General features: G+C 38.0%; 1 protein-coding gene and 1 non-coding gene across 2 annotated transcripts in view; both read right to left on the bottom strand.

The window, feature by feature from the left end:
* The window catches only part of PDE1A (phosphodiesterase 1A), a 381,016-nt gene that overhangs the window by 306,086 nt on the left and 55,377 nt on the right, over window positions 1-19,553 (bottom strand). The gene's annotated exons all lie outside the window — the stretch shown is intronic.
* Window positions 12,345-12,416, bottom strand: TRNAC-GCA (transfer RNA cysteine (anticodon GCA)). Its single transcript has one exon. It is a non-coding gene; the product is annotated as a tRNA-Cys (tRNA).

The raw sequence follows: 19,553 nt of genomic DNA, 5'->3' as shown, positions 1-19,553 counted from the left end.
TGGAAGGATAAAAGTATAATTGATAAGTTCAGTGGTTTTGTTGTTTGCTTGCTAACTGACCCACATAACACATGTGAAATGTTAAATTCAAATAATTAAATGTTTGTACAAATACTCTTACGCACCTTTAAATGACACCTTCTTTGATATACAGAGCATCAAATCTCTGAAAAGACCTAAAATGGTTAGAATCCCAGCGCCTTCTCTAACAAGGTGTGTGGTGTTTGGAAAGTTATTTTTTAAATTTGAGTTTCAATTTCCTCATCTGCAAAGAAGGGGTAATAGTTGTGACCACCTACATGGGAGGTTTTTTGTGTGTTTTAAATGAGATAATATATATACCTGGTAAATGCATGTTTTGTTTTTCATCTTAATCTATACACAAAAGTCTAGAATCACAATTTGATTAGATTCAGAAGGAAAACCATGGGAAAATATTTACCTTGAGGATGTTTTTCTTTGCATCACAGTTCTTAAAATGCTGAATGAACCATAATTTTCACATATTTGTATATGTGTGTGCACCTATTAAGACAGTATATAAGATCTCAACTCTCAATGCTTTTTTGAATTTCAGCTCTTTTTCCCTGTTTGCCCTCCTGCAAGTAATATTAAAAATTAATAAATTTATATATATTTTCTCCTATTAATCTACCTGTTATCCAGCTATCAAAACTAGGAAGGTAGCTAATTAAACTCAAAAGCTTTTGCACAACAAAGGAAACTATAAGCAAGGTGAAAAGACAGCTTCAGAATAGGAGAAAAAATAGTAAATGAAGCAACTGATAAAGAATTATCTCCAAAGTATATAAGCAGCTCATGCAGCTCAATACCAGAAAAATGAACAACCAAACCAAAAAGTGGGTCAAAGAACTAAACAGACATTTCTCCAAAGAAGACATACAGATGGCTAATAAACACATGAAAAGATATTCAATATCACTCTTATTAGAGAAATCCAAATCAAAACCACAATGAGGTACTGTCTCAGGCTGGTCAGAATGGCTGCCATCAAAACGTCTACAAACAATAAATGCTGGAGAGGGTGTGGAGAAAAGGGAACCCTCTTACACTGTTGGTGGGAATGCAAACTGGTACAGCCATATGGAGAACAGTGTGGAGATTGCTTAAAAAACTGGAAATAGAACTGCGTTATGACCCAGCAATCCCACTGCTGGGCATACACACCAAGGAAACCAGAATTGAAAGAGACACATGCACCCCAATGTTCATTGCAGCACTGTTTACAAAAGCTAGGACACGGAAGCAGCCTAGATGTCCATCAGCAGATGAATGGATAAGGAAGTTATGGTACATATACACAATGGAGTATTACTCGGCTACAAAAAAGAATGCATTTGAGTCAGTTCTTATGAGGTGGATGAAACTGGAGCCTATTATATAGAGTGAAGTAAGTCAGAAAGAGAAACACCAATACGGTATATTAACACATATATATGGAATTTAGTAACAACGATCCTATATGCAAGGCAGCAAGAGACACAGATGTAAAGAACATACAATTGGAATATGTGGGAGAAGGTGAGGGTGGGATGATACAAGAGAGTAGCATTGAAACAGGTATATTACCATATGTAAAGCAGATGAGTGCAAGTTTGATGCATGAAGCAGGACACTCAAACCCAGTGCTCTGGGACAACCCAGAGGAATGGGATGGGATGGGAGGTGGGAGAGGGGCTCAGGATGGGGGGCACATGTGCACCTGTGGCTGATTCACGTCCGTGTTTGGCAAAAACCACCATAATATTGAAAAGAAATTATCCTCCAATGAAAATAAATAAATATATTTTTAAAAGAAAGAAAAAACCAGGAAGGTGGAAGGAAAGTCTCTCCACCCCTATGATACATATATCTGTATACTCTGTTCACATTTTACATTACTCTCTTTATTACAAAGAACCCCTTCCAGTAAATTTTAGCATTTCTCAATTACCAAATATTCCTAGATAAAGTTGCATTTAGTTTTGATGTCCTAACAGCTCATGTCATCTATGAGTAATAATTTCCAAGTAGGTGAAAGAGAGATGGCCATCCAAAGAAACCATAAAAGAATCAGCTGGGGTCTTTACAGATTACAGATATACCCTGACCCCCTTCCCCAACTTCTCCCACTTACAACCAAATTCTAACCTCCCTCACCAACCCTCCCTACTTCAGTTCATAAAGATACCTCTTTGCTGATGGGAGTAAATATCACAAGTAGAAAACGAAGATACATGCTGGAGATCCACCACCAAATCAGTCTTTACACTTCCCACCTGGGCTTCCCAGGTGGTGCTAGTGGTATAGGTCCCGGGCTTCCCTGGTGGCTCAGAGGTTAAAGTGTCTGCTTGCAATGCAGGAAACCTGAGTTCAATCCCTGGGTCGGGAAGATCCCCTGGAGAAGGAAATGGCAATCCACTCCAGTATTCTTGCCTGGAGAATCCCATGGACGGAGGAGCCTGGTGGGCTACAGTCCATGGGGTCGCAAAGAGTTGGACACGACTGAGCCACTTCACTTCACTTCACTAATGCAGGAGACATAAGACACGCGTTTGACCTCTGGGTCCAGAAGATCCCCTGGAGGAGGAAATGGCAACCCACTCCAGTATTCTTGCCTGGAGAATTCCACGGACGGAGGAGCCTGGCAGGCGGTACATGGGGTCGCAGAGAGTCAGACACCACTGAAGCGACTTGGCACGCACACACACTTCCCAGCAAGGATCTTAACTTAGGAAGTCTTGGATACTAAAGAAACCTCTCTATGGGATGTCCACCCCTACCCTGTGAGGTTCAGCTCAAAGTCTATCTGTTCAGTGATGTTTTCCCTGGTGCTCCCCACTCTGTGGAAAGTCACAAAACTGATGTCTACCTTTTAATGACATGAATCACTTTCTACTCCTTCTGGCCATGACATCTTCTGTCCTAGGCTTCTGTGCACTGTAGATAGTAACTTGATGAATGGATGGATGCGTGAATGAACAAATAAATATCAACTAGCCCCCTTTGAACTTTTTCTAGTTTGGACAGTCTTGTGCTTCATAGCTCTGTCCATATTCTGTTGCAAGGATATTTCTGATGAATATTGACATTGGAAATTTTTTTACATTATGAAGCTAGAACACAAGCTTTTCTTGGAGCCCTGGCGTTCTCTCCTTGGAAGCTCTTATTCCACGTCCGTGAATGTCACGGCTGTTCTCACAGATTCCAGGCACTCCATATGACCTGAAGCTGCATTTTAGCATTTTAGCACTCCATTATGAAGTCAATGACTCTTCTATTTATGCAAATCCGTGGCTTTACTAACATTTCAAGCTCCTGACACTCATGCTTGGCACATTGGGTATGCTTAGTAACTTTTGATTTTCTTCCTTCCTTTCTTATTTTAAACCATTTGAACCATGTTGGAGCATATGTTTCAAATTAAAAAAAAACACTTAAACCTATGTGATTTGCTTAATCTTATCAGTTTGATTGTTTTCACTTTTTTCATATTAAAAGCAGCCTTTAAAGACATGGAATTTAGAGTTACCTTTGAATTACTCTTTTCAACTTCACAAGTTTTTCTTATTGAAGTCTGATTTACAAGTACCCTGAAATTCCATGACTGTAAAGCATATGTGACTTTTTAAGACCCAGGAAAAAATATAGAATATTGTGCTGTGAAAAAATGTAAAGAATCTCAGATATTTAGAACTGAAAGAAAAACTTCAAGGGCATTCCAAAATTGCTCCCTGTTCTTTCCACATTACATTCAAAAAAATTAACACCCACTGCTAATGACTGTGCATGCCAACCAGTGTTCATCTATAAACAAATGTATTCATTTACAGTTCTTTTCCACAGAGTTTTAAATTAATTTAGTGTGGCTTAATGGTTGAAGTCTAAATGATACTCTTAAAGGTTGTATGCATTACAGAAGTTGTCATAATCTATTGTGATTCCGTTCAATGGCAGGTGCAAACATGTATTATGGCTCCAATGTGAAGAAGTGCTATAGAGAACATCTATCAATACTTCAGACCCTGTATTTTCCTCTGGGGAAAACTGAGGCCATAAGACACACTAAAGCAGTTTCCTTTCCCTTAATTTCACAAATTTGAAGTTAATTCTTCTCTATATTTTCAAATGCAATTTTAAATTTAAAATAACTATTGGCGATTGATAGAATTATACAATCTAGGAACATACATAGACACACACAGATCAGAAACCCCTCAAGATCTTAGATACTAATCTTGTCAGTTCTTGTAATAAGCCTATAAAGAAAAGGTATCACAAAATGACAACACACCCAGATGTGGAAGTGTCCCTGCCAAATATCCAGACTGACCCAGGAAATATAGCCCCCCAAAAAAAGACAAATGAAAAGATCATCAACTTAGCTTTTAAAAAAAAGTGAAACCTCAATGAAAAATTCATTCAATGTCGTGAACAGTAAAAAAGGAAAAGAAAAATAACTCCTTCCCCTCATTACCTCTACCCTACTCCTTTAGCAAGAAAGAGGGTATTTGAGGTCTAAATATTGGCAAGAGCAATTCAAGTTGAAAGGAAAAAGTATATCTATCTAATTTTTATTTCATTCAGGTTTGTTTTCCACGGTCACTGAGAGGGACTCAACACTTTTTGGCATGTTCATCTGTATTTCTATTACTAAAAAGCATCATGAAGTATAAATATTCATAAAAAAACAATATGAAAAAGACCTGGGTTTGAATACTGGCCTTTACCACCTACTAGTTATTTGAACTTTGATAACTTTCTCATCTCTTTGCCTCAGTTTCCACATTTGTAAAGTAGACTTGAGAATAATAAATCCTATATAGGATTGCCCTAATAGTTAAATGTAATCACAATAGATTTCTATACTTCTATAATGTGTATAGCACTTAAATTTTTGAAAATGTTTAGACTTCAGCCTAAATGTTTATAACACATCAAATTAAATCAACTTAGATAATTCATTTAAAACCTTTATAATATTGATTATCACATAAAACATGTTAGTTAAAATTATTGTTACCTCATAAGGTTGTTGTCAAGATTAAATAAGATAGTACAAACATACATTTCTGAGTGCAGCGCCTGGTACACAGCAAAAGCTCAATAAGTATTGGCTTTTTCATTATCATCATCATTACTCTCACTGGTATTATTCTTAATTATTCCTATGCCAACTGCATGGGCTTCCCAGGTGGCACTAGTGGTAAAGAACTCTCCTGCCAGTGAAGATGTGGGTGCAATCCCTGGGTTGGGAAGATCTCTTGGAGGAGGGCATGGCAACCAACCCCAGTATTCTTGCTGGGAGAATCCCATGGACAGAGGACCCTGGCGGGCTACAGTCCGTGGGGTCATGAAGAGTTGACACGACTGAAGTGACTTAGCACACAAGTATGCATGCCGACTGCCTTCTCTATTTTTTTCCCCATCAAAGGAAATAAAAGGATCCTCAGGCAAATATCATGTCTTCAAAAGACTATGGCACTCATAAAAATTTACTAACTAGGGAGAAGGATGGAATGGATGAAAGAAAAATAGAAGAAATGAGGACATAAAGTGCCAAATTGAGCCAGATAGTTTCCAGTTGGAGAAAAAAAACTATAAAATCCTCCTTGAGCAGAATTCAGGACCCACCAGTTTACAACTCCACCTCAGTTCATGTGCCGAGCGGCCAAAAACTAAGTATTTACCCATGAAAGTGAATTTATTGGCTTATGGAAGGAAACAATATACTAATGACATCAAGCTAGCTCTCAAAAAAATTTTTTTAATAAAATAAACAACATTACTAAGGAAATGAAAATCCCCTGCAGTTTGATTAAATCAAGAACTGGTTAAGATCAAATCAGGCTCATTCCTTTTAATGCTTTTGTTTTGTTTTTCAAATTTCCAAGGAGTCATGCTTCAGAAATTATAATTTATTCATCAGAGATGTTACATTAGCAGTACAGTATGTGAACTGCTGGCTTTTCACTATGTGTAAAAAAGATGAGAAGCACACACAAAAAAATAAGAATTGCTTACAGTTGTAAATAGTTAATGTATCTTAACTACAAAGCGGGGAAAATAGATAACTACAGCTGGCAGTATTTGGTGTACCAGTTTCTAAAAATAATAGAGAAAGGCAAAAATACATGAATCACCATAAGCAAGTGCCTTCCTCCAACAAATTTAATTTACAAAGAATGCATGCCTGTATTTTGTAACTGCCATTGAACTTAGAGGCTGGGTTCCTAATTATATTTCAATGACCAATACTATAGAAATATGTACTTGAAAGGTACTTTTCTTCTTGTAAAAATATTTTAAATGTATCGTAATATACTTGCATATACAAAAGGAGAAATGCAGAAATACACACTGTCCCCAACTGTATTTTTGTTGGCAACTGTCACCATCAGAAAATATCATATCTTATTTAATTGTTCAGGTAACTGAAGATGGATTCTTTCAGCCTTTTTTAAATGTTTAACCATTTTTTCTAAAAATCTCTGCAATGTATTAAACACTCCTCACCTTATATAAGAAATCATGAATTAGAGGGGATCCTGCTCCTCTTTCAAGCCAGGGTCAGAGATGTGAGGCCGCAGGGGCTTGAGGTCAGTGTGAAGCCACACAGGACACAGCTTATCTTCTGGCTGCTTAAAACCTTGATGGTACCAGGAATGTGGAGAGAGAACAAGAGCAACCTATGGGAGCTCAGAATTGTGCAGTGATGCTGTCTCCAGTGCCAGTTCAGAGCTGCCTTTGCCCTAAGAATATTTACTCTCTTCTACCCTCTCTACTGCTTTGCTTCCTCACTACTTCCACTGTGTACTGCCTTTTTCAAGCATCTCTCCTTCCTCATTCAAATCAGTGTCAACTCGGAGCTAGAATTTCTGTTGCACACTGGTTATACAGCAATAACAAGACAGACACATGCTGCCCTTACAAAGATTAAATTCCTGCTTCTCACTTATGCCCTTGAAGTCTTTTCTCCCCAAGAGTGTCCTATTGAATTTATAGCAACCATGATTCTAAAAATGTACTAACTTCTATATAAAAATTTATTTATGACGTTTTGGGAAAAGTAAAATTTTGGCTCTGTCATGTTTGAGCCAAAATTCCCATATATTTCTCTACCAATAAAGGAAATAGTCATGTATAAGGTACCAATATTAGCAAATAAAAACAATATAGAGATATTTACTTAAAAATAAAAAACAGTAGCTATAGCAAATAGTTTGCATAAAAACTTCAGGAAGATGCAGTCTATCTCATCTTGACATAATGTGGGAAAATAGTAGTCCGGTAGAAAACAGACAGACAAGATCATTCATCAAATATGAAAAAACTTCCTTGAATCAAAGATTTTGGGCCTAACCCCAATCCAAAACAGTTTCCAAGAAAGGCTTTCATAGCTCAGAGTAGCAATATTTGTTTTCACTTGTTAGCCAACCAAATTTTATTCAGAACCTGCTCTGTGTCAGGAACCACTCTATTCTTTTGGAATAAAGCAGTGAACAAAACTCATAAAGTCCCCGTGCTCATGGAGTTTCCATTCTAGCTCAGGTAGAGAATAATTTGGTAAGCAAACACAGCAAGGATAGGAGGAATTGTAAGAATAACAATTAGTGTTTGGGGATGGAGACTGATGGGGTGACATTCTCTGTCATTACTTTAATCTTCAGAAAAGCACTCTGAAGGTAATAAAGTGGGTTCAGTTGAGTCTTATATTAAGATGAGAAAACTACGACCCAGAGAGAATAACAGGAAAAAGCAGACCCAGGACTAAGTCTTAGGTTCCCAGCTCAGCCTTGTACTCATATTATTATACCATCTAAATCTGATTAGGAGAAATTATTCTGGTTTGAAGAGATTTCCTTATCAGAGCAAAATGAGAGAGAAGCCAGGACTGATGTGTAGGCAACTACTTTTTAAAAACACTAGGGAGCAAAAACAACATTATAAATTTACACTAATTAAAATGATGCTAAGTGCTTTCTTTGCACAGATAATTATGCCAGATAGTTATCTGTGCCAGATAAACAGAATATCATAGATATTCTATTTATTAGTGGTCCAAATTTTGAGCTATCATATTCTAAAGATGACTCTTTAAGCTTAATATCCTTCCTCTTTTCCATTTTTATTTTTATACAATATAGTTTAAAAACATATAAACATAATAAATTTATTTGCAATCTGTTTCCTGAACTCATAAACCCTTTTTTAAATGCATTTGATTTATAACAATTTTCATTCATCCCTTAAATGTAAAACATACACCTATTATTTGCTATTAAATTATTTTTTCAGCTTTACTGAGGTATAATTGATAAAGTTGTAAGATATTTTAAAGTACAATGTGATGATTTGACAGATGCATACACTGTGAAAGAATTCCTCTCATTAAATTAATTAATATGTCTATCATCCCACACATATACCTTTTTGTGTGTGAGAACGTTTAAGTTCTCCTCTCTTAGAAAGCTTCAGTTATACAGAATTCACTATAGTAACCATGATATACACTAGACTCTCAGACCTTATTCATCATATAACTGATAGTTTGAATCTTTCTACCAATCTCTCCTATTTCCCCCACCTCTTAGTGCCCAGCAACCATTTTTCTACCCAGTTTCTATGAAATTTTTTTTCTAAGATTCTGCCATTAGGTAATACCATGTGGCATTTGCTTTTTTGCTGTCTGGCTTATTCCATTTGTATCTGCCATTAACCTAACCCTAACAAACGTGTAGATGTTCCCAGTGTAAGCTGTGAATATGCAGTTAATGAAAGCTTGATATACCAAGGCCAAAGATAGAAGTCCTTATACATTTCTAATATCTTAAGAAAAGAGTTCAGGGCTCCTCTGCAAGCTAAGCTCTCAGAGGAGGGAATGTTATTATCAACATCTCTCTTGAGAAGGGTCTTCCTAATGCATATTAGAAGGAAGTTGGGCCAAGAAAATTTCCTTCAGTATTGATGGCATGCTTTAACGGTCTCTCCCTTTCCTAGTCTATGAAATCATGCTTTGTGTTCTATCCTGTAATGCCTGTGTTTATATATTTCTGATCAAACTTGGCCACAAAAGGAATTTACTGGAAGGCCATTGTGTAGCTGGACTCTCACCCTAACTATCTCTAACCACCCAATGTCTTTGTATCAATAACTCCAAATTCTGAGCTCGGGCAAGAACATCCCTTTGGCTGATCTTGGGTCCCCTAAAGGGATGATAACTTTCAGAGAGAAGGGAGAGCAAATGTCTGGCCACCTTTGGCCTCTGTAATGGGAGATAAACAACCCTTTTGCTAACATCCCATGGGGAATTCTACAAAAAGGGTTGAATGTGAGCAAACAAAAATAAGTAATTTTAAACCCTAGAAAATATCCACTGTAGCATGTTTTCTCAAAACTCTTGAGCTTCTAGAGAATAGTGATCTTCCCTATTGTGCCCAGCACCGTATCTAGCAAAAAAGGGCCCAACAAATATTCCGTTCATCTCAGCACACTGTTCAACTTTAAACTCTTTAAGGTCAAAGAGTCTATTTCTTAGGCACCTCATTCTCCATTCACTGACAACTGCCAAGCCAATCTTTGTCCCTGCTTTTTCTTCTCTCTTTTATTTAGTTGGTGACCACATCCATTGACACAATCCTCCTTTAATATATTTCCTGCTCATTCCAATTCATCTTCCTATGTACCACCAGAGTGATGTTTCTACAATGTAAATCTGCCTAAAAATCCATCAGTAATTAGCTGCTGACTACTATACAAGGGTTACCTGTGTCAAAGGCAAAAAGGAGAATATCTCACACCTTGATGCCCTAATTAACAGCTTCTCCTCATCACAGTGCCTCCAGCCTCTTCTGTAACAGGTGCACATTCATTTCCTGGGACAGTTTGAGCCTTGCTTCATCAATGAGACTTTCTCATCCCTAGTTCCTCCTTGCAATCAAGAGCAGTAAAAAATCCATGATTGCATAGAATTTGGAAACCTGTAGTTGTCAACCAAAGTGTTGGTTAAAGCAGGAAAGCATTAAACTATGATTAGCAACTTTTAATTTAACTTGAAATTTGTGAAAATGCTTTTATTTGCCAATCATTTGCTTAGAAGCAAAGTTTTTCTTTACATGAGTCTGCTAATAGGAGTATCAATTCAATTTTTAGTATAAACTGCAATCAAATTGCCTCTCTGTGAATCTTAGTTTCAGTTTTATTTTTTTTTAAGTGGAATGAGAATTTAAGATATCTGCAAAGCAAACTAAGATCAAGATCATACTAGTTTTGTTTAATTCTTCTTCCAAACACTTGTTCTTATCTTTTCCACTTTAAATTAGATACATTTTTAGTATGACTTAATTTGCATGAGTCTTTTCAAAATATTAAACTTAGTTGTGATATAACAATAACTTTCTTTTCATACTTACATTTTATTAATTTAACTAATTTGTATAATTACTATGTAAAGCACAATGGGCTTTAATGAGTTTGGAAGGAAACACAGATTCTTAGCAAGCATATTGCTCAGCGGGTAGACTCAGAGGGCATTACATGTAGAGATTAGCCTATTTGCTATGAGGGCTTAGGGGCAGCCTTGTTTTCCAAGTAACAAAAACTGAACTCAATTGATTTAAAGAAAAATAGGAAATATGCAGACCTATAAAAGGATGATTCAGTGCTGGTGCTTCCTTCAGCTGTGATCTGACCCAGAGTCTGAAATAATGTCATCAAGATTGGTTTCTCTGTGTGTCTCAGCTGTGCTTTCCTCTGTGAGTTAGCTTCATCCTCACAGTAAATACCTTTTGGTAGCAAAAAGACCACACAGTTCTAATCCTTGTATCTTCACACTCCCACATTTAGTAGAAGGAAGACCCTAGCTATTTTTTCTCAGAAGCTACCAAAATATTCTCTTGTATCTTAGAGTTCTGAGAGGGTTACATGCCCACCTAAGTCTCAGGACCAGGGAGGTAGCCCATTCTTATTGGATAAAGCCGATCAGGGCTCCTTCTGCCCTCCTGTCCATTATGTGTTGGGAATGAGGTCAATTCCAGCAACCAATAATAATGGAGAAGGGCTGGCTTTCAAAAGCAGTTTGGGTCTGTTATTGAAAGAAAAGGAGACTAGGTTCTAATCAGTCAGTCAGTTGAGTCACTAGTCATGTCCGACTCTTTGCGACCCCATGGACTGCAGTATGCCAGGCCTCCCTATCACCAACTCCAATTTACTCAAACTCATGTCCATTGAGTTGGCGATGCCATCCAACCATCTCTTCCTCTGTCATCCCCTTCTCCTCCCACCTTCAATCTTTCCCAGCATCAGGGTCTTTTCAAATGAGTCAGTTCTTTGCATCAGGTGGCCAAAGTATTGGAGTTTCAGCTTCAGCATCAGTCCTTCCAATGAATATTCAGGGCTGATTTCGTTTAGGATGAACTGGTTGGATCTCCTTGCAGTCCAAGGGGCTCTCAACAGTCTTCTTCAACATCACAGTTCAAAAGCATCAATTCTTCGACGCTCAGCTTTCTTTATAGTCCAACTCTCACATCCATACATGACTCCTGGGAAAACCATAGCCTTGACTAGATGGGCCTTTGTTGGCAAAGTAATGTCTCTGCTTTTTAAAATGCTGTCTAGGTTGGTCACAGATTTTCTTCTAAGGAGCAAGTGTCTTTTAATTTCATGGCTGTAATCACCATCTGCAGGGCTTTTGGAGCCCAAGAAAATAAAGTCTGTCACTGTTTCCATTGTTTCCCCATCTATTTGCCATGAAGTGGTGGGACTAGTTGCCATGATCTTAGTTTTCTGAATGTTGAGCTTTAAGCCAACTTTTTCACTCTCCTCTTTCACTTTCATCAAGAGGCTCTTTAGTTCCTCTTCGTTTTCTGACATAAGGTTGTATCATCTGCATATCTGAGGTTATTGATGTTTCTCCTGGCAATCTTGATTCCAGCTTATGCTTCATCCAGCCTAGTGTTTCTCATGATGTACTCTGCATATAAGTTAAATAAGCAGGGAGACAATATACAGCCTTGATGTACTTCTTTCCCTATTCAGCAATTTCATATTCAAAATCTTGGGATTGAGAACTCAAGTGGGCTTTAGCCTGACTGTAGAAAGTGAGAGTTGACAGGGCCTGCCCGCAGTAGGCTTCATCTGTTAAAAGTGTGCATTAGGAAGTAGGAGGGGGGAACTGGGCATGGCCTCTGCCTCTTAGCTTGCAATGAAGTGAAGTGAAGTGAAGTTGCTCAGTCAGGTCCGACTCTTTGCGACCCCATGGACTGTAGCCTATCAGGGTCTTCCATCCATGGGATTTTCCAGGCAAAAGAGCTGGAGCAGATTGCCATTTCCTTCTCCAGGGGATCTTCCCAACCCAGGAATCGAACCTGGGTCTCCTGCATTGCAGGCAGACACTTTACCGTCTGAGCCACCAGGGAAGCTTGCAATACTTCTGCCCAATTTTCCCAGACACTGACTAGTCACATTACCAGTATCTCCACCTTTGAGGGGAGCAGGCAGAAAAACAAATAGGCAAGGAGCTGGCAAGGCAGTAGTGGAGTGGAGAGTGGGGACAAACATCCCACCCACCACCCTCAATAATAAATTCTTGTATTATTTTTCTCTGCTTATTTTTTAAATTAAAAATAAAATATCAACACTGAGTTATTTTTCTTTGTTGAAATTTTAAAGAGAAAATTAGAGATTATGGGTTTTTTTTAATGAAGATGTTATTTTTTAGATCAATTTAAGGTTCAAAGCAAAATTGAGAAGGCACAAAGATTTCCGATATACTCCCTCCCTAACACATTCATGCTGCTGCTCCTGCTAAATCGCGTCAGTCGTGCCTGACTCTGTGCGACCCCATAGACGGCAGCCCAACAAAGCTCCTCTGCGTGCATAGCCTCCCCCCATTACCAATATTCCCCACCATAGTGGGTCATGTGTTACAACTGATGAACCTATATTGCCACATCATAATCATCCAAAGTCCGTGGTTCACATTACGGTTCACTCTTGATGTTGTCCACCCTATAGGTTTGGGAAACGTTAATGACCTGTATCCAACATTATGGTTTCATACAGAGTATTTTCACTGCCCTAAAAATTCTCTGTGCTCTACCTACTCATCTTTCTTCCTCCTCCTCAATCCCTGGTAACCACTGATCTTGAAAGTCAAAAGTCAAGTCGCTCAGTCGTGTCAAAAGTCAAGTCACTCAGTCGTGTCCAACTCTTTGGGACCCCATGGACTGTAGCCTACCAGGCTCCTCCCTCCATGGGATTCTCCAGGTAGGAGTACTAGAGTGGGTTGCCATTGCCTTCTCCAGGGGATCTTCACGACCCAGGGATCGAACCCGGGTCTCCTGCATTCCAGGCAGACGCTTTAACCTCTGAGCCACTAGGGAAGTCTGCTCTTACCGTTACTGTAGTTTTGTGTTTTCCAGAATGTCATACAGTTGGAATCATACAGTATATATCTTTTTCAGATAAGGTTCTTTCACTTAATAATATGCATTTAAGTTTCCTCCATGTCTTCTCATTTTTTTTTTAGCACTGAATAATATTCTATTGTCTGGATTTGCTACAGTTTATCAACCCAATGATTATGTTTTTTCACAATATGTTTTATATTTATGAACTTCAAATCAAATTTAAATATATTTTTCTACAACTGATCTTCTGCATTTTAATAAAATGACCCCAAATCTAAGGATCTCAATGTATCTAAAAATGTTAGTTTACTAAAAAAATAAATTATTACAAACCTAACCTATGTCTTATCCCCAGGAATCTTACAGCATCCACATCACAAAGAACATACTGTGCTCAGTTTATCCTTCAGCCTTTAACTTTTAGATATAGGAATTAAATTCACTCTGATTCAGCTGCTTTATGCAAAAGAAGAGAACATTTATATGGCACTGGATTGGACTGGAAAGGGGGCCACTTGCTGGCATTTTAATAACCTCAAATAACACTGGCTACCATAATAAAATGGTTATGGAAGACATAATTTTATATTCTTCTGGCAGAGATAAGAAGCAACAACTCAAGAATCTTCCCTCACACATACTGCTCTATATAAGGAAGAAAAAGTGCATTTCAAGAGGCAAAAATTTTGTCTTATTAAAATTAACAAATACATAAAATATAATGTCCAAGTCCCTATAGAGTTCAGATAATATGCAAAATATGAACAAATAATTAAAAATTCATAGTTAGTTTTTAAAAAATCACAGGCAACACAAGCAGAAGAAAAGCATAAGCATGAAATCACTTCTGGATTCACTCAGAGCTGCCAAGGAACACTTCTGGGAGCCCTTAGTAACTGAGTTATCTCATGTCAGGGAAACTCCTGCAACAGGACTAAGCTGGTAATGATGCGGACAGAATTGTTTCTATGTCAGCCCCATCTCCCACTTTATCTGTCTGAGAATGAATAGGAGTTGAGAGCCATGGTGATGACTATGCTGACTCTACCACATCTCCGTTCTGCATCCTGTTCTGGTCATTTACATCCCACAACACCAAGGATCCAGAACTCAAAAAAAATAAAGAAATAGAAACCTCCTTGTGTTTTCTTTGGGTTACTGGTATCATGGAGACTAAAAGAATTTCTCACCCCTTAAAATTCTGAGTGGATATTCCAAAACCATCAGTTTTATATTTGATTCTACAGAGAAAGGCTCTTGTGCCAGAAATGGGCTGTTAAAGGAGAACATAACATTTTCTTCTTAAAAGATTTTTGTTTAATAGAAGAGAGTGTACATCTATCTAGAACAATTTAAAAACTATTCTACCTAAGAGTGAAAATCAGTCTTCTGACTAAAGAATGAAAATTGCCCTTCTTTAAACACAGTGAATCTAAGAAATCCTGGGGAGAGAGAGAGAAAGAGAAATAATATTTGTGTGTTCGGGACTGAAGAGAGAGTTATTGATAAATAATTTGAGTATTATAAAAACCATCTCAGTTTTGTCAACCCATTAAGCATTCAGGATGCTTTTTGAGTACATTCAACTTTGCTTTTAATTAAATAACAAAAATGCTTATCAAAGTGATTATTCTTATTTTCAACTGATATAACTTCTCTCTATTCATAGTCAGTTACCATAGAAACAGCAAATTTCCACTCAACTCAAAAGATGTACTATGGTCAGAACAACTGGGTGGTATAGGAAACAAAAGGAATCAATTATTTTTAAAGCCCCAAATCAAAAACTTTAATGATACATAGACACCATATTCAGAATCATTCTTCAAATCCAGAGGATAAGGTTTTAGTTGTAAAAATAACACTTTTGAAAGGAAAACAATGTAAAGACCAAACTTTATCCTTACGTCCAGAAACACTGTCCCCCATTTGCCTTGTTCTTATTGTCTTTTGAAAGTCTGTCATTCGGGTAGGGAAGGTGTCAAAACTGAAATGTCATCCTGGATGCAGACGCAAAGCTACTTCCTTTCAGAACCTAATCTATTATAAGGGGCTCATTTATTTTGGGGACATTACAAAGCTAAGTCCATTCTCCTGCATCCAATTTTGTGAATCTAGTAAATTCTAATTCTTCCACAGGTCAGCTCATGTAATATATCTGAATAGGACTTTTTTTGGCCACCCTCTTATAAAGTAGACCCAACAGCTTCTGACTTTCTATTCCATAGCTTATTTCTTTCAAGTCACTTGTCATTTTCTGTAAGTATCCTGTTTACCTATTTGCTAGCTCTTTCATACCTGTCTTCACTATCTAGACGAAAGCACAGTTACGGATGGACCCCTCTGGCCTTCTTCACCTCCGTATTTCTCCGGCAAAGTGCAAAGGCTGACATATGATGAACCCTCAACACTACGTTGACTGAATGACAAAGAGTGAGACTTAAAGACTACTAAACAGAGGATGAGATGGCTGGATGGCATTGCTGACTCGATGGACGTGAGTCTGAGTGAACTTCGGGAGTGGGTGATGGACAGGGAGGCCTGGCGTGCTGCGATTCATGGGGTCGCAGAGTCGGACACGACTGAGTGACCGAACTGAACTGAAAGAGAAATAGTCCGAATGTGTACTTTTCACTGCCTTTTATTTTTGTTTCATTTTTCTTGGGGAATCATTTTGGGTTGGTTACTTCAATAGTACCTCATTTTCTTTGGTTTCATTCTAAGACATGAAAAGTCAGAGGAAAAGACAACGCCTTTGGTTCATAAAGATTCTACCAATAATAATGTAACAGGAATTTGGGCCCATCATATATTTCAAATTTAACCTAAAGTTTGCTGGTCATATCAGAGTGACCAGTTTTGCATTTTGCCAAAAATCCTGTAAATGTCTATATCTGAAGATTTTACACTTTTCCTTTCCAAATATACATATAATAGAATTGGGATTTGAGAAACTGAAGTATATTTTGATAAAAAAATTTATAGCAGTGTCTCAAAAATTTTTAATTGCATATATAATATTGATATACTGAGGAGCTATGTACTTCCAACAAACCACAGGAATTACAAGTACTTTTTTAAACAGGATAAAAAATTCTCTTCACTTTAGAAAGCATTTTCTTTTTTCCATTCTTTGTCAAGTATGGTATTTGAGAATAGCATTACTTAAATTATTCTAATAACATTAAATCAAAAGCCTCTTTGGCGCAAGTTAAAACAATAGTTTTTGTCCTCATTAAACAAAAACAAATATATTCTGTTTTCATGCCTACTTGAATGGTGTTATCCACAACAAACTTGGACTATATTTCTAAGTATTTCCAGATTCAGGACTATGACTTCCTCTCTTAAAAACTAATTGCAAAATCAACATGTTTTTTCAACAGTCTTAGTAAAACTCTGGCATATATATTTTGATGGTGAGAGCATCATTAAATAAATGATTCAGGCTTGTGACCCCAGTATCTAGAATAAGTCTGGAAACATTAAGCAGTAAAAAATGTTTATATAAAAAGATAAAAAACATTAATATTTATTATACCAGACATAATACGATAAGGTGTATGCTAATCTAGAGCAAGAATTTTAAGGTGGGCCCAGTCCTATTTCTTTTCTATCCTGCCAGTTCTTACTTCCCAAGGTCTTATATGTGCTGTCACATATTTTCTTTGCAATATCTTTAGATTCATACCTTTCTATTTGACCCGCAATCTAACCTGACCTGTGTTCACAGGGATACCTCAAGCCTCTTGGCTCTTGTGCCTGTCATAGTTTCATCTTGCTGCCTGCTATTTAAAGATATCATATTTATCTCGCTTAGGTCACATTTTCTTCCCATAAGTTATCTTCCTAGGAACCTAAAAAGCCTCCCTATTTCTCACCACATAAAATCTATTAGACTAAGAAAGAAAAATTACACTAAGAAAGAAAAATTCTAGATCTGAATTATTCCGATTCTCTCAAGTGTTTGACAATGATCAATTTTTGCCACCTCTCTGGACCTCAATTCTCCTAGAAAACTCAGAAAAATTAAGGAGCAAGTCAGTCCTACAATAGTGAAGGCACAAAAGCAAAAACCCACTGGGTCATAGGTACTAATCATGGCCTCCTCTAAAACCCCAAAGTTGTAATTAGACAACTACAAAAATAATAAAAATTTTACATTCTGCTAAAATTGCAAAAAGTTCATCTCTCAAAATCTATGGATTTTCAGTTCAGTTCAGTTCAGTCGCTCAGTCGTGTCCGACTCTTTGTGACCCCATGAATCGCAGCACGCCAGGCCTCCCTGTCCATCACCAACTCCTGGAGTTCACTCAGACTCAGGTCCATCGAGTCAGTGATGCCATCCAGCCATCTCATCCTTGGTCGTCCCCTTCTCCTCCTGCCCCCAATCCCTCCTAGCATCAGTCTTTTCCAGTGAGTCGACTGTTCGCATGAGGTGGCCAAAGTATTGGAGTTTCAGCTTTAGCATCAGTCCTTCCAAAGAAATCCCAGGGCTGATCTCCTTCAGAATGGACTGGTTGAATCTCCTTGCAGTCCAAGGGACTCTCAAGAGTCTTCTCCAACACCACAGTTCAAAAACATCAATTCTTCAGCGCTCAGCCTTCTTAACAGTCCATCTCTCACATCCATACATGACCATAGGAAAAACCATAGCCTTGACTAGACAGACCTTTGTTGGCAAGGTAATATCTCAGCTTTTGAAGATGCTATCTAGGTTGGTGATAATTTTCCTTCCAAGGAGTAAGTGTCTTTTAATTTCATGGCTGCAATCACCATCTGCAGTGATTTTGGAGACCTCAAAAAAAAGTCAGCCACTGTTTCCACTGTTGCCCCATCTATTTCCCATGAAGTGATGGGACCAGATGCCATGGCCTTCGTTTTCTGAATATTGAGCTTTAAGCCAACTTTTCCACTCTCTTCTTTCACTTTCATTAAGAGGCTTTTTAGTTCTTCTTCACCTTCTGCCATAAGGGTGGTGTCATCTGCATTCTCCAGGCAAGAATACTGGAGTGGGTTACCATTTCCTTCTCCAGGGGATCTTCCCGACCCAGGGATCGAACCCGGGTCTCCCACATTGCAGGCAGACACTTTACCCTCTGAGCCACCAGGGCAGCCATGTCATCTGCATATTTGAGGTTATTGATATTTCTCCCAGCAATCTTGATTCCAGCTTGTGCTTCTTCCAGCCCAGCGTTTCTCACAATACACTCTGCATATAAGTTAAATACGCAGAGCGAGAATATACATCCTTGACATACTCCTTTTCCTATTTGGAACCAGTCTGTTGTTCTAACTGTTGCTTCCTGACCTGCATATATGTTTCTTATATGCAAGTGGTCTGGTATTCCCATCTCTTTCAGAATTGTCCACAGTTTGTTGTGATCCACACAGTCAAAGGCTTTGGCATAGTCAATAAAGCAGAAATAGATGTTTTTCTGGAATCCTCTTGCTTTTTCAATGATCCAGCGGATGTTGGCAATTTGATCTCTGGCTCCTCTGCCTTTTCTAAAACCAGCTTGAACATCTGGAATTTCATGGTTCACATATTGCTCAAGCCTGGCTTGGAGAATTTTGAGCATTACTTTACTAGCATGTGAGATGAGTGCAATTGTGTGGTAGTTTGAGCATTCTTTGGCATTGCCTTTCTTTGGAATTGGAATGAAAACTGACATTTTCCAGTCCTGTGGCCACTGCTGAGTTTTCCAAATTTGCTGGCATATTGAGTGCAGCACTTTGACAGCATCATCTTTTAGGATTTGAAATAGCCCAACTGGAATTCTATCACCTCCACTAGCTTTGTTCATAATGATGCTTCCTAAGCACACTTGACTTCACATTCCAGGATTTCTGGCTCTAGGTGAGTGTGAGTGATCACACCATCGTGATTATCTGGATAGTGAAGATCTTTTTTGTATAGTTCTTCTGTGTATTCTTGCTACCTCTTCTTAATATCTTCTGCTTCTGTTAGGTCCATACCATCTCTGTCCTTTGTCAAGTCCATCTTTGCATGAAATGTTCCCTTGGTATCTCTAATTTTCTTGAAGAGATCTCTAGTCTTTCCCATTCTGTTGTTTTCCTCTATTTCTTTGCATTGATCGCTGAGGAAGACTTTCTTATCTCTTCTTGCTATTCTTTGGAACT

Source organism: Capricornis sumatraensis, chromosome 3, assembly GCF_032405125.1.
Source record: "Capricornis sumatraensis isolate serow.1 chromosome 3, serow.2, whole genome shotgun sequence".
In the NCBI taxonomy this organism is placed as follows: Eukaryota; Metazoa; Chordata; class Mammalia; order Artiodactyla; family Bovidae; genus Capricornis; species Capricornis sumatraensis.
Note: the sequence above shows the minus strand (reverse complement) of the source record. Positions and strands in the feature narration are given on the sequence as shown.